At 42.6% G+C, this 14,955-nt stretch overlaps 1 protein-coding gene across 1 annotated transcript in view; it reads right to left on the bottom strand.

The window, feature by feature from the left end:
* Positions 1 to 14,955, bottom strand: part of LOC108358158 (paraplegin-like) — a 275,868-nt gene that overhangs the window by 207,208 nt on the left and 53,705 nt on the right. The gene's annotated exons all lie outside the window — the stretch shown is intronic.

Here is a 14,955-nt window from a genome sequence, read left to right as displayed (position 1 = left end):
TAAAGACCCCCTAGGGTTCCTAGAACGCGTTGAGGAGCTAGCCGAAGGCTATGAAATCAGCCTCGACGTATTGCCGAAAGCAATGCCTGAATTGCTGCGGGATCGAGCACTAAGCTGGTTCCGCAACAACAAACGATGGCCAACATCGGACCAATTTAGACGGGACTTTATAAAGTTCTTCCTGTCCTCGCGGTACTTTGAGAGGTTAGACGACGAGATCCGCAAGCGGGTCCAGCGAGTACAAGAACCCTTTAAGGACTACGTACACGAGCTGCAGAATCTGATGAGATATGCTGAAGGCAGTGAAGAGCAAAAAGTCGACCGCGTGTACCGAAACAGTCGCAGCAAGTACCAACTCTACATCAAGCGGCGTGACTTTGCAACGCTGGAGGAGCTGGTAAGTCTTGCTGAAGATTTCGAGAATATTATTTCCGACAGAAATACTCAGCCACCCAGTCATCGAAACACACCCCGACACTTTTAGGCGTGCGTCCATTCCTCAGAGGCGACAGGAAAAGTAGTATCACGTTCTCAGGCCGACACCGATGGACCACAGTAGTGCGGGTTCATGCCAGCATAGAGGTGATGACTGTGGTACAGCGCGGAATGATGCAGGCCCGATAGATCTAAGAATCGCATGTAGGCGATGCGGAGAGAGCAGCCACGTAGCATACGGATGCCGTAACCCTAGAGTTGATTCCTATTTTTAGTGTGGCCGTCGCGGGGTGCAGACAAGAGACTGCTGCAGAATGATGCAGGGAAACGAGCACGGGTCCCGCCAAGAGCGAGGAGCGGAGACCCCAATTATGATAACTCGCACGCATTAAGGGCGTTCTTACGCCAGGACGAAAGGGGAATCGTCGCCACTGCTACACTAGGCGAGACGCAAGTGCAGGCGACAGTAGATACTGGAGCCACAAGGAGCTTCATTAACGAAGCGATCGCCGAACGCTTTCCACCATCGAGGGTAAAGATGGTGGAAACAAGGGTTCTGATGGGCGATGGCAGCCCAACTATGATACGCGAGGCTATAGATGCGACAGTCGGTCTGGGTGACCAAACCCACGACAGCGAGCTATTAGCCTTACCAGGACTCGCAGATGAGATGATCATGGGGATGGACTATCTCTGCCAGGCGCGTACGTCTATACGCTGCGGAGGGGAGTCGTTGACGCTAAAGACGACTGATACACCATCAGGGGAGGCGACGTGCATCACTGTGGCTGAGCAAATTTGCATGAAGGCCCCACAACCGCCAAACCTCCTAAAACCCCCGTCGAACATAGAGAGCCCCGAGGTTAAAGAATTGTTGGACCGGGAACTAAGCGCCTTCGAGCAAATGACCGGTACCTCCAACATAGCCACGCACAAAATAACCATGAAAGGCGACCGCCCCATTAAGCAGCGCTATTTCCCGAAGAACCCACGCATGCAGGAGATAATACACAAAGAGATCAAAGAGCTTATGGAAAAACGATGTATAGAGCCTTCGCACAGTCCGCATAGTGCTCCAATTGTGCTGACAAGGAAGTGGAGACTATGCGTGGACTACCGTCAGCTGAACGCACGGTCGGTGCCCGACGCGTACTCACTACCTAGGATCCATCACATCCTAGAGCGGCTTCGCAGTACCAAGGTCATCAGCAGCTTAGATCTTAAGAACGGCCATTGGCAAATTCCTACGGATGAGGGAAGCAAAGAGTGTACGGCGTTCACCGTGCCAGGTCGCGGACTGTTTCAATGGTGCGTGATGCCGTTTGGGCTCCACTCCGCACCAGCGACGTTCCAACGTGCGTTAGACCGCGTTATCGGGCCCGAACTAGAGCCACACGCATTCGCCTACCTGGCCCATATAATCGTGACCAGCACATCCGTCGAGGAGCATATCCGACATCTCACCGAGGTATTCTGACGACGACGAGAGGCGAACCTGAAGGTCAATCCAGAAAAGTGCGAATTTTTTAAGGACGAACTTAAGTATTTAGGTCACGTAGTAAGCAAGGATGGCATCCATACGGATCCAGACAAGGTCGCCGCTGTGAAGAACATGAAGGCCGCGGCGAACACGCATGAGCTACGTCGCTTCCTAGGCGAAGCGTTCTGGTACCGGCGATTCGTACCAGATTTTTCGCGCGTTGTCCACCGGCTCACCGCGCTACTAAAGAAAGGCAAGCGATTTCAGTGGTCGCATGAGCAACATGAGCTGCTTTCGAAGCCCTGAAAAGAGCACTAACCGAAGCCCCGGTACTGGCGTGCCACGACTTAACTAAGAAGTTCATACTGCAGACAAACGCCAGCGGCTATGGTTTGAGGGCGGTGCTCACCCAAGACATCGATGGAGAAGAGCGAGTGATCTCCTATNCCTTACCAGGACTCGCAGATGAGATGATCATGGGGATGGACTATCTCTGCCAGGCGCGTACGTCTATACGCTGCGGAGGGGAGTCGTTGACGCTAAAGACGACTGATACACCATCAGGGGAGGCGACGTGCATCACTGTGGCTGAGCAAATTTGCATGAAGGCCCCACAACCGCCAAACCTCCTAAAACCCCCGTCGAACATAGAGAGCCCCGAGGTTAAAGAATTGTTGGACCGGGAACTAAGCGCCTTCGAGCAAATGACCGGTACCTCCAACATAGCCACGCACAAAATAACCATGAAAGGCGACCGCCCCATTAAGCAGCGCTATTTCCCGAAGAACCCACGCATGCAGGAGATAATACACAAAGAGATCAAAGAGCTTATGGAAAAACGATGTATAGAGCCTTCGCACAGTCCGCATAGTGCTCCAATTGTGCTGACAAGGAAGTGGAGACTATGCGTGGACTACCGTCAGCTGAACGCACGGTCGGTGCCCGACGCGTACTCACTACCTAGGATCCATCACATCCTAGAGCGGCTTCGCAGTACCAAGGTCATCAGCAGCTTAGATCTTAAGAACGGCCATTGGCAAATTCCTACGGATGAGGGAAGCAAAGAGTGTACGGCGTTCACCGTGCCAGGTCGCGGACTGTTTCAATGGTGCGTGATGCCGTTTGGGCTCCACTCCGCACCAGCGACGTTCCAACGTGCGTTAGACCGCGTTATCGGGCCCGAACTAGAGCCACACGCATTCGCCTACCTGGCCCATATAATCGTGACCAGCACATCCGTCGAGGAGCATATCCGACATCTCACCGAGGTATTCTCACGACGACGAGAGGCGAACCTGAAGGTCAATCCAGAAAAGTGCGAATTTTTTAAGGACGAACTTAAGTATTTAGGTCAAGTAGTAAGCAAGGATGGCATCCATACGGATCCAGACAAGGTCGCCGCTGTGAAGAACATGAAGGCCGCGGCGAACACGCATGAGCTACGTCGCTTCCTAGGCGAAGCGTTCTGGTACCGGCGATTCGTACCAGATTTTTCGCGCGTTGTCCACCGGCTCACCGCGCTACTAAAGAAAGGCAAGCGATTTCAGTGGTCGCATGAGCAACATGAGCTGCTTTCGAAGCCCTGAAAAGAGCACTAACCGAAGCCCCGGTACTGGCGTGCCACGACTTAACTAAGAAGTTCATACTGCAGACAAACGCCAGCGGCTATGGTTTGAGGGCGGTGCTCACCCAAGACATCGATGGAGAAGAGCGAGTGATCTCCTATGCCAGCCGCCACCTTAACAAGGCGGAATGCAACTACTCTCCGACAGAGAAAGAAAATGAGGCCGTACCTGGAATGGGTACACGTTTACGGTGATAACGGACCACTTATCTCTAAAGTGGTTAAACGCGATCGAGAGTCCGTACGGTAGAATCGCGAGGTGGGCACTCGAGCTGCAGCAACACTCGTTCGACGTACAGTATAGGAAAGGAAAGCTGAACGTAATTGCGGACGCTCTCTCACAAGAGCCCCAAGGGGAACAACTGGGAATCATTACCCAAGAGTGCCAGACGGAAGAACCCTGCTAATGGCTGGACGAAAAGATAAGGGAAGTAAGGGCCAACCAGCAGCAAGCGGCGGGGAAGATGTTGACCCAATTGCGGACAAGCCTTGGGCCATTTTATGCGCCGACTTCATCGGGCCGCTCCCGCGACCAAAACACGGCAACACGATGATACTCGTATTTCATGACAAATTCTCTAAATGGGTAGAGCTTGTACCACTCCGGAAAGCGACGACAGAGAGCCTGAGTAAGTCGTTCCGGGAACGAATCCTCGCGCGATTCGGCGTTCCGAAAATCCTGGTGACGGATAACGGAGCGCAATTCACCAGTCGAGCATTGAAGCGGTTCCTCAAGCAATATGGGGTGAAGCATCAATTCACTGCTCCGTATACCCCACAGGAAAACCCGACAGAGAGAACGAACCGTAACGTAAAACGGATTATCGCACAGTTAGCAGGCGGGCAACAACGGAACTGGGACGACCTATTTCCCGAAATAATGCTAGCACAGAATACTAGCATCTGCGAATCCACCGGCTACAATCCGGCATTCCTGACACCGGGACGCGAGCCGGGACTCCCAAGGGCAGTCTACGACGAGAGCACGTTCGGCACGGGGCAGAACTCAACGACGCCAAACGAGAAGGCCAAAGGAAGTATTCAGTCTGGTGCGCCAAAACCAACAGCGGGCAAGCACGGCGGAACAAGCACGGCATTACAACCTACGGAGGAGGCAATGGATACCAGCTATGGGCTATTTAGTGTTACTCAGAGAGCACCCACAATCGAAGGCAGTAGAAAATTTTGCGGCAAAGTTGGCCCCGAAATAGCGGGCCGTACACGGTAAGAAACTTCCCTTCACCAGTTATAGTGGAGGGGGAAAGACACGGTAAGACGAGGACAGCCCACATAAGCAATCAACGCTTTTCACGAGAGGGGAGACGAACCTTCCGGAAGCAGCAAACATAAAAAAATTTTAAAGTCTTAGAGAAAATTTTATGAGGAATGAATTTTAAGAAAGCCGAGGAAAATAAGGAGAAAACAATGTATGCGGAAAACTTGGTTAGAAAATGCTATAGGGGAAAATAAAATAAAATAAAACAAAATATTTTAGTCTTGAAAAAAATAAAAATAAATCAATTTTAAGGAAGGAAATTCAAGGGAAACGAGGAAAATAAGAAGAAAACAAATGATTTGAGAAGGGAACAATTTTTTAAGTCTTAGGAAATTTTTTTCTTGAAAAAAATAAATAAAAAATTTTATGAAACAAATGCTCTTTAGGAAAATGCTTGCGGGAAATTTTAGGAAAAGCTGTAGTTGTGAATTTTTTTTTTAAGAAAAATGTAAATTTTAAGAAATTTTTATAAACTTTTGATTTGAAAAAAATATAGAGAAACATTTTTAGGAGGAAAATTTTTAACAAAAAAATTTAGAAAATTTCAAAATATTATAAAGAGAAACTTTTTAAGAAAATGTAACTTTCAAAGAAAAACGGAGGGGAAAAAATATTTACGAACAATTTGCAAGCGGAAAAAAATAAAAAAAAGCAAAAAAACAATAATAAAAAAATAATAATAATAAAAAAAAATAATGGCATAAAATTTTTTTTTAACTCTTGGTCACTATACCTAACAATTTAGATGCAAATCAACACAGCAAATGCAATACAGGCAACGGCAAAGTGGCGTGACCCAGCTTTGTAAACAAACATGCGTGGAAAAGGAACGCATAAAAACCCACCAAACATAACAGCGACATACATACAAACATATATACAAACTGAATAACTCAGTAAGATGGGAGACCAGTATGTTTGCATGTATGTATATAAAAAAATATTTATTGGTTCAAAAATGGTGGGTAGGCACTGTGGCCAATGGTAAAGTTCGTTTACCACCTTTGCACGGTTGTAAGCCATGCAGAGTCCGCAAAATGCTGCGGAAGCAGTGTCCGGAGGATGCATCAGACTAGGCCGAGCATACTTTGAAGTGCCATCTAATTAAAACTTAAGAAAGTTCAATTACATGGCAGATGAGAAGTGCATGTGCAAAAATTTCATAAATTGCATAAAGGAAATTTTTGCACATGCAGCAGTACATAACATGTATTTAGGCGCCTGGTGTTAGCAGACGCGCCTAAACACATACGCACCAACGCACAAACAAAGGCACAGCATCAGCAATCCAGGCAACGGCAAAGTGGCGTGATTCTGCACTTGAACAAACAAGTGCGCAAAGGCAAAACGCAAACAAGATACCGTCGGCATATGTACATACATGCATACCTATATGCACNCGCGCAAAGGCAAAACGCAAACAAGATACCGCCGGCATATGTACATACATGCATACCTATATGCACCAGCACGAAAAGAAAGGCACAGGGCTCAACACTGCGGACAAAAGCAAGGTGGTGCGATCAGGCGCGCAAACGCATTAGCACGCCTCCTACGCAAAATGCATTAGAACAAACATGGGGCGACATATGTTCATGCATATATACCTACATACAACGCACATACAAAACACATCAACACACGAACTAGGGCACAGGAGCAGCAGGCAAAATGCTGTGATCAGGTGCATTAACGCAACCAACAAGCCAAAAGGCAACAACTATGTACAGCAACGTAACCCAGCTAATTGCGCCGCGTTTAGATAAAAAGGCGGCCAAGAAACGAATATCGATTACGGCGACACGTCCAACAAGAACGAAGGCCAGGAACCAAACAGTCGTTCCGAAGAAACGCAGAAGGGCGTTGGTACCGCATTCGCATTTCCCGAAATGGAGACGTGACGGTAACAAACGCCTCTCCGAAGTAGAGGGGGTGATGTGAGGACCCCAATCCTAAGGCTTCGAGCCCCCACAACACTCATGTACATATATATACAGATAATTTTTGAATTGTACATAAAATATATAATTGTTAAGTAATACATGCTTTCAATTGAAAATACATACTTGGAATTGTAGCCAAATATTGTACAGCACTAAGTGATTTGATCTACCGTTATTATTGATATAATCATATACATACAATTGTACATATACTTTAAGCACGATGGCAATAAAGAACAAAGCGCAAAGGACAACGGGACATACGCGACGCGACTGCGGCCGGNCAATTGAAAATACACACTTGGAATTGTAGCCAAATATTGTACAGCACTAAGTGATTTGATCTACCGTTATTATTGATATAATCATATACATACAATTGTACATATACTTTAAGCACGATGGCAATAAAGAACAAAGCGCAAAGGACAACGGGACATACGCGACGCGACTGCGGCCGGCAATTTGTATAAATAGCCGGCCAGCAATCAAAGCAGACAGGAGTCGTCAGGCGACTGCTGCAGAGTTAGGAGCTTTTGCACGCATAGGGTAGACTCTACTCCCTATGCTAGGTATCAGGAGACGGACAGGTTCTACTCCCACTCTATAGATCTTAGCCAGGCAAGAATGATAGAATACAAGATTGCGCCGATCAGAGAGGATTTTTGAGAATAACTTTTGTGACGTCACCCTTGTGCAATTGCGAGAGAGAAATGCCAAAACGTGAGCAATGGAAGAAGAAGAAAAAATTTTGCAAGGAAAACGTAAACAAGTTGCACCAATGTGACGTCATGCAAACAACGATTCTGTCAAATTCGTTGAGAGGAATAGCGGTCCGAGATCGGCGCAACCTTTGTATTCTCTCAATCGTGTTAGCCAGGTATTCAGAGACGTGCAGGTTCTACTCCTTCTCTTGAAAGGTTCTACTCCCGCTCCTTTACTATAGCCGTAATTATATTTGGTGGGACGGAGCTACGCCCACCAATCGGAGAGGAACGGGAAGGTTCTACTCCCGTCTTCTTAACGTACGATCAATACAGACGAGTGCTTTGCTATAAACCGAAAAACGAACACGTAATATTTTTGTTGAGAACCCGGCAGCCGATGAGCATACCCCAGCATAACCCGGAGTTGGTCACCACAAATGACTGACTTTTATTATTCGGTTCAATGTCAAACAAAGTTAAAAATCACGGCGGAGAGAATACAGAAGGTGGCACCGATGGCAATACCGCTAATCGGCTCTCAGTGAATTTGACAGAATCAGCTGTTTTGCTGACGTCACAGTCGAGATGACAGCAGTAGTGATGTGCTGAGTCAATACTTTTAAGTATACAATACTCTCGATACTCGGTACCGAAACATTTAGGTTTCGAATAAAAGCGCACATAGGCCAAAAATATGGAAAAAACGGTTCAGGAGAGATTCGCCTATCAAAACCCGAATGTAGGAGCCAATAGAGCTTTTAATACTGATTCAAATGAAAGATGTATATATGTCGGTTCGAGGCCATAATACAGAGAAACTCTTACTTGTTTGAAGCATTTTTGTTCCAGCTGAATCGGACGATATCATTTTTGTAGGCAGATTCTATAACCAGTTAGCGACAATTTTCGTATCGGTATCGGTTTTGTTGACGTATGATATGAAACATTTTTACGTCAACAAGTGCGATATCGATCCGAAAGTTGTCGCTAACTGGTTACAGAATATATATATATACATACATACATACACTTCTCTCTTCTTCATCTTTATACAATATAATTTTAAGCTAATGTATTTTTATTCTTATTTATGCGAATTATCTTAGTTGTAAACGACAATATTATATACGATGGGCTTAAAAGACATCAGTGTTATGCACAGCCAGCTACATAAATAATTAAATAAAATAAATAAAATATTTTCACTTGCTCAATTCAATATGGTAACTCAATGCAATACAAAGAGTTGCGAAATAGCAATAAGTAATACATAAAAAGAGTAATTTGTAATTTGATTCATATCGTTATCCACCCTTTTGAATTCGAAAATCATCAGCTTGAGATCGCGTTACAGGTTTCCGATTCCGTTCGCTTCTACGTGTTTGCTCTATATCTAATGGTAGGTACATCGTTCCTCTCTTGCTTGCTGTTTAGCGGTAGGTCTTGCGATTCATTATTAGTGGCGCTATCGGATTCGCTCTCTTGCTATTGAAATTGGGCATCAGTTACTTGCCGGCATGACTGGATTTGAGTACCACTTCCTTGATTGCAAAGTTTAATTGATACTGATGACGTTTGTATTCAGCTGTCGATGTCGATGTGTAACATGTTTCCCATTTTTCTTCTTCTTCTTCTTCCGTTTTCAGTGCAGAATTTTTTAAATTGCGAAGACGTCAATTGTGCCGTTTCGGGCAGACCTTCAATGGCGAAAATAGCTGCAAGCGCTCTGAGGGTGTCCCTTGTTGTTGTACTTGTGAGTTTGGTGATGAAAGGGCACTGTAAATATGCGTCAAAACAAATTAACCACATATGATTGAAAACGCATCCCGCCAAATCAATATGAACTCGTTGCCATGGTTTCTGAGCGGCCGGCCAGCTGTTGAATTTCTTCGTCGGATTTGCGGACACAGCCCGGCAGATGTCACACGACATTGCAATCTTCTCAATTTCTTGGTCTAGCCCGTGCCACCCCAACAGTATTTGCGAGCAGTGCCGTAGCCAGGGGGGCGGGGGATGTGGAGGGATAGATCCCCCCTTCGTAATTGAAATGAAACTTTTTATTTTTCAATTAATAACACAATACTATTTTACCCTTCCGATTTATAATTTTTTTATTTCAGACTGATGACAAATTATCTTTTAATGAATATATAAAATTATCGGTTGGTGGATTATGTATTGATGTATGTATGAATATTTGTGAAATAGACTAGGCCATTTTGCTTAGTTCCCCACAGTGTTGGGAAATAATCTATAATCTATACAAAAACTGTACTTTTCGACCGTAAATTGTATCGACTTTTTAATTTGCTCATATGCATGCATGCATACATAGATTCCCTTCAAGACCAATGCTTTGATGGTATTCACGGGAAAGTTTATGTAGGTACATTTACATATTTTACACTTTTAACATAAATGTCAAGGCAGATATTTTAAGATACACTTCTTAACAAACAAATTTTTTTAAGTTATTATGAAAGGATAAAAGAGACATCTTCTTTGAATTCAGTACTAAAATTTGACGTTTCAAGTGCTTATCAAAACTTTATACATGTTAACTAGATTGGCCATTTATCTTAAAATGATATAATTTTAATTATTTGTTTATAAAAATGCAGTTTAACTCTAACAAAACCCGTATAAATCCAAGGTTTAATCTTTGCGCAACATAAACAAAATCAACAAACTTTCGTAAAGCTTTTTAATTAGATTTCCTATAAATACATATTAGGGGTATTCTCAATTGAAAGATTACGTGCACGGTTGCTGGATGTAACTTGCAAACCCAACAAAACGGAGACTTCTAGTAAATTCAAAACATGATATATTTTGCAAATAGCATAGCAGATATATGGACTTCATTGTTGAATTGCACATATCCTATCTTTGCTCTTATGCGTCTCTTATGTATATACTAATCCGTGTACCTCCTGTGGGTGCTATCTTAAATTTGAAGTATTTTATTTCGTCATAGTGTGTCATATTGAAAACCCCTATTTTGAGTATGCAGTTTTGTAGCCCGATCAATTCAAATAAAGCGCAAGTTTAAAATACATAGCTGCGACTTATCGTTGATTTTTAATATTATTTTTTTGATGAAGGCGTTGCTCATTTTTTTCATTAAAAAAATCGTCGAACATACTTAGATAATATGGAAGAAAATTACCGACATCGTAAAAATATGCCATACATCAACTGTAAATCACAGCTACTTTAAATTTGCACTTTATTAGACTAAAATTGAATGAGATAAAAAACTGCAAAATATTGAGAGATAAAATTGGAATAAAAAGTTCGAAATTTTTACGAAAGTTTGTCGATTTTTTTTAATGTTGTTCAAAGATTGAATTTATTTTCATTTAGTGTTTGTTAAGGAATAAATTACATTTTCATAAACAAATAATTCAAATTAAAATATAATAAAATAAATAGTCAAATCTAGTCAATATGTGAGTGTCGTAAAGTTATGATATTTAAGAACATCTCTTTCTTAATTAACGATGACACTGTTTCTATATGAAGCTGATTTCAACATTTTGTTTTAATAAAATTTAGTATCGAAAATAATCTTCCTAGGAATGTGATATAATGGTTCGTTCAAAACCTTTTTTCAAAACTTATAAACGCAAAAACGAGAACGCGAAGACAAAAAGAGAATATAAAAATTTCCCGCAGTGAATTTTCAGATTTTTAAAACGGTATAGTAATTTAAATTTTTAAATTTAAATAAAGCATGAATACCCCATGGAATAAACGAGTAGATAAAAAATATATAACGGTAAAACTGGCACATACATAAATATATGAAAGAATGCACTCAGGCGACGCCTCTAGCCATTGTGTGTCACAAATTTAAGTTATCGATACTAAGGCATAATCTCTTTGTTTTCCAACGAAAGATATTCCGCCCTCCCTTGTTAAATATATGTATTTGCGAACTAAGTTCAACACGCGATCGCGTTTTGCATGACTACGAATGTCATCGGCATTAACGCGAGTTTCTACCAAATCGACCTTCAGACATGCTTTGGTTCTTCGTCGAACTTGCTATCAGTTTTCAGAGGTAACCGTGACAATGCGTCGGCATTGGCATGTTGTGCCGACGGTTTGTACCTTACGTCGAACTGATAAGCCATGAGCGTTATTGCCCATCGCTGCAGTCTATGAGTCATGGTTGGCAAATGCTTTCCCGGATTGAAAATACTGACCAGGGGCTTATANCGCTATCAGTTTTCAGAGGTAACCGTGACAATGCGTCGTGTTGTGCCGACGGTTTGTACCTTACGTCGAACTGATAAGCCATGAGCGTTATTGCCCATCGCTGCAGTCTATGAGTCATGGTTGGCAAATGCTTTCCCGGATTGAAAATACTGACCAGGGGCTTATAGTCTGTTAACAACGTAGACTTCCTACCATACGAGTATTGATGGAAGCGCTGTACTTCGAAAGCTATACCCAATCCCTCCTTTTCAATTTGACTATACCGTTGCTGATGCTTGTTAAGAGCCTTCAAGGCAAATGCGATTAGCCGTTCAGATCCATCGGGATAAACGTGAGAAATCACCGCTCCGATGCCGCATCTGTAGCCAAAAGTATGGGTCAATACTCCAGAAAATGGGCAAGCTGAGTAGCGTCTACCACAGAGTTTCGAACGCCTTTTTATGCTCCTGATTCCATTCAAATCTTACATTCTTTCGACGCAGCTGATTAATAGGAGCAGCNCTCAGATCCATCGGGATAAACGTGAGAAATCACCGCTCCGATGCCGCATCTGTAGCCAAAAGTATGGGTAAATACTCCAGAAAATGGGCAAGCTGAGTAGCGTCTACCACAGAGTTTCGAACGCCTTTTTGTGCTCCTGATTCCATTCAAATCTTACATTCTTTCGACGCAGCTGATTAATAGGAGCAGCTATTTGCGAAGAGTTGGGAATGAAATTATGGTAATAATTTACCTTACCCATGAAAGCCTCCACTTCTTTTAAATTGCGTGGACATGGAATGTTTTTAACAACCCTGACACTAGATTCTTCTGGCAATATTCCTTCCACACTTATACGCGGCACAAAGTATTCAATGTGGTTTTGCATTAAAACGCATTTCTCTTTTTTGCAACGGATAACACATACGCGCAATACGTTGAAAGCTTTCTCAAGACACAGGATATGTTTTTTCAAGGTAGGAGTAGAGATAATAATGTCATCCAAAAAGTTACCACAGCCTTCGATATCGTGAAGAATGTTCCCTACGTACTTCTGAAAGATCGCAGGTGCTCTGGCTATACCGTAAGGTAATCTCTGATACTGGAACAGCCATGCTGGTGTATTTACTACAAGCAACCTTTTTGCGATTTCATCTAATTCGATTTGAAGGTAGGCATCCTTCAGGTCAATTTTCGAGAAATCGTACCATATCGAACTTTATGAAGAAGTTGCGTGCGCGTTGGAGGCGGATAACGCTCGATGCCTATTTGGCTGTTGATTGAGACTTTGAAGTCTTCACAAATTCGAGTCGGGCCGTCAGGCTCATGAACAAGCACTATAGGAGATGCCCATTTATTTAACTAACGTACTAAACGTTCTGCTTCTTCTTTGAATGGTTGCTTAAGCGCAAATGGGAATGGTCTTGATTTAAAATATTTAGGCAAAGCGTTTGACTTCAGGTTAATGCTAGCCTTTATGACGCAAATCGTTCTCAGTGCTGGTTCGAATAAATCTTTAAAATCGTCGAATAGCTTCTCAGCGACAATTTGAAGCGATTCTTGGACGGCACAAACTTGTTGTATTTCAAAGTTAAGTTGATTAAGTCAACACCAAAGAGATTGTTTGTGTTTTGTACTTTTGCGACGGTTAACCTTACCGATTTTTCTATTCCGCCACATCTCATTTTTGTTGGGAACTCCCCAAGAGTTTCACTCCTCTTGTGGCCAAACAGAAAAATTTCACGATCGCATGCAATTAATGGAGTTTTATTCAATTTCTCAAATGTATGTTGTGTGATTAGAGAAACCGAGGCACCTGAATCTAATTGAAAAATAATTTTCTTATCTCCGGTTTCTGTTTCAACAAAACTTTTATTCTAATCTTTTTTATCGTCGCTTTCCTCTGTATCAATATTATTTGCATGTACACTTCTCCCATCGTTTTTATTTCTATTTTTCTGTTCAATTAACTTATTTTTCTCACCTTCATTTGACTTTAATTTTTTTTACAAACAAACAACCGCAATGTGGTTCCTCTTTCCGCAGTTATTGCAAATCGCTTTTCTAAAATTACACTCTTACCCGTGAGCTTATAATTCCGTTTAGATCTTAAATTATTTTTTATTTTACGATTCTTTTTATGCTCGACTTCGTTAACAATAGGTGTATTATGTTCTTGTTGTTGTTTCATGATAAGTGCTGCATTAGATGTCGACATAAAAGATTCTGCTATGGTTACCACTTCCTCAAGCATTGGCTGTACTTTTTGAAGCGACGTTGTTCGCACAAGGTCATGTGGTGTATGCAGTATGAGCATATCTCTTATCATCTCGTCTGCATATGATCGAGAACAGTTTGAATGTCCGCATTCAAACTTACATTCTCGAGCCAGTCCTTTAAACCCTGCCACCTAATCTTTGTAGGAGTGATCTGGTTTCATGAGATATTGTTGAATTTGTACCGGGCAGCTACGACGTGCAATTGTTCTTTGTAATGCGCTTGTAGTTTAACTGTCAACTCTTTGAAAGTCTTGTCGTCTACGTTGTTAGTGCCAAATATTTACCTCAGCAGTTCAACAGTATCGCTACCAATCCATGTCAAAAATAATGCCTTATTTTTTCGGGTTTGTCTACGCCATATGCTGAGAAGTGTTGAGTCATTTGCTGCTTTTCCTTACTGAAGGCACGAAATGGCGGCACAATGGTAGTTTCTACCCCTCCGCCAGCGTTTTCTTTTATCATAACCTGCATCTGCTGCTTTTGCTCCGTAAGCACAGTTTCCATAACTTTCTGTTGGCTGGCCACCAACTTAGTAGGAAAATTTGGGTCCACCGTCGCCATGATCGGTTCTCCTATTCACCTCGTCACCAACTGTTAAATTCTGGAGTTATTTAAAAACGTTCTCAAATCCAGCTAAACAAATGACTCACTTTTATTATTCGGTTCATTTTCAAACCAATTTATAAAATGTTACTCTAAATATTAAACAATTTTTATTGAGCTCGAGGCCATTTTTTAATGAAAATTTATTGTGGAAAAGCAACAATAATTTGAAAAAATGGTAGTAGTGATAGCTATTTCGGAAATCACAACATTTCCTCATCAGACTTCTTTCAGTAGGCTTCGAACCGACGATCCCACTCAAGCTCGGAACACTTTGACGACAGCAAGCGACAAGCAGCATCTGTCAAATTTTAAATACACACGTTCTTACGGACACAATTATTTTGACGACAGCACGACATCTTGGCTGCAGGACTGCAATTGTCGACGTCGCCAAATTAAATC

Source organism: Rhagoletis zephyria, unplaced genomic scaffold (assembly GCF_001687245.7).
Source record: "Rhagoletis zephyria isolate East Lansing unplaced genomic scaffold, Rhagoletis_zephyria_1.1 Rzeph_scaffold_00217, whole genome shotgun sequence".
Lineage (NCBI taxonomy): Eukaryota > Metazoa > Arthropoda > Insecta > Diptera > Tephritidae > Rhagoletis > Rhagoletis zephyria.
Note: the sequence above shows the minus strand (reverse complement) of the source record. Positions and strands in the feature narration are given on the sequence as shown.